This window comes from Penaeus monodon, chromosome 33, assembly GCF_015228065.2.
Source record: "Penaeus monodon isolate SGIC_2016 chromosome 33, NSTDA_Pmon_1, whole genome shotgun sequence".
Classification (NCBI taxonomy): domain Eukaryota; kingdom Metazoa; phylum Arthropoda; class Malacostraca; order Decapoda; family Penaeidae; genus Penaeus; species Penaeus monodon.
In genome coordinates this window covers 7,501,092-7,502,589 of record NC_051418.1, presented here as the reverse complement: position 1 = coordinate 7,502,589, position 1,498 = coordinate 7,501,092, and the positions used below count along the sequence as shown (strand labels likewise).

General features: G+C 33.2%; 1 protein-coding gene across 1 annotated transcript in view; it reads right to left on the bottom strand.

Moving 5' to 3' along the window:
* Positions 1-1,097, bottom strand: part of LOC119593972 (islet cell autoantigen 1-like) — a gene marked incomplete in the record, with an annotated part of 7,850 nt that extends 6,753 nt beyond the window's left edge. Inside the window, 1 exon segment of the mRNA XM_037942993.1 lies at positions 1,014-1,097.
* Between the last annotated feature and the right edge of the window lie 401 nt (positions 1,098-1,498).

The following is a 1,498-nucleotide window of genomic DNA, read 5'->3' as shown; positions in this document are numbered from 1 at the left end:
TATACAGTCTTATAATCTCATACAAACTGTATTTCGTGTTCATATTAGCCGCTACAAATATTATTATTGTTCCCATGATCCCTTACATAAATTCCATTAATTAAGAATTCCATTTGGAAATTTCATTTACATAAATTGTATTATTCCAAACCTACTAATCTATATCCTAATAAACATAAATTGGTTTGTATATTTAGCCAAGATAAAAGTTGTGGACTTCCCCAGCACATTATCTTCAAACAGAGAACCAAAAAAAACCAAACAAGGAAACTCTACATCGTTGGAACATATGTTTGTTGACCTTTGCCAGAAGGTAAAGCATGGAAGCAACAATATTAACTTGGCATTATATAATCATCACATCAAATATGACATATTAACAAGCCATCCATCACTGTTCATTCTAAGTATCTGATGAATAAGGATAGAACAAAGCCAATATATCTATCTTTAAAATCACAATTTAAAAGCCATTGCAGGTATCTTCAGAACATCTTAATTGCCTGAGAATTGTGGGATTTTTACCATCATATTTGTTGCATCCATATTATTTCTGGGAAGTGCTCTTCCCTTATTTCTCAAACTGGGAGTTTGAAATATCTAACATGAAAGTGTTGTTTGTGTTCAAATTGTAAATCATTTTAACTAAACCTGGTTAAATATGTACACTTTACATGAATAAGGTCATGCCATAAAAATAAAATAAATAATTATAAAAAAATATTTTTCACGTCATCGTGGCTCACGTCTTCCAAACCTGACTTCTATAGTTTTATTCTCCAAAATAAAACAACAAACAACCGATTACAATTAGCATATTCTTACATTAGACAGACTGAACGCTGGGGTGACAGTTGACCTGCAAATCCCTATCTAGCATTTCTTATCAGCCTTCTAACTGCAGTCACCTCGTACATACAAGGTAATATGCAAGTACTCTACCACTTGTAAACCAATTCTTGCAAGCTAAACATGCGCAATGAACAAAATTATTGGTAATTCTTTTCACTCACCTAAATATCGGTTCTTGTGTATGTGTACGTATCAGCCGTTTATAGACGGAGTAAGTTGATTCGAGATACATCAAATTCTCTAGGTATTTAGTGTGTGATAGTGTTAATCAGTAGGATTTGATACTATTGCGAACGTTTTGATGGAGATCGAATTAGAAACACAATACATTCTTTTACAGTTTAGTATCGGAGAGTATTAAATAATAGTGTTTGATAGTATATGAAGTGGTGTAAGAGATTCCAAATGGAAGAGTCTGCTACTTATACTTATCCACGGCAGACAGCTTTTATCGGGCGAAAGTAACCGAGAAAGCGGGTCAAAACATTTTAAAGACCTGTCGCTCATGGGTTAAAATATTTGGACACAATTTTTGGACATAATGTAGATTACCGCTTCATAACTGTATTCTTTAAAGTCAACTCTGATTTTAATTGTAGAGTTGCGCAACTTTGGTATGTCTCACTGGGTCAAGTTTAGACTACGT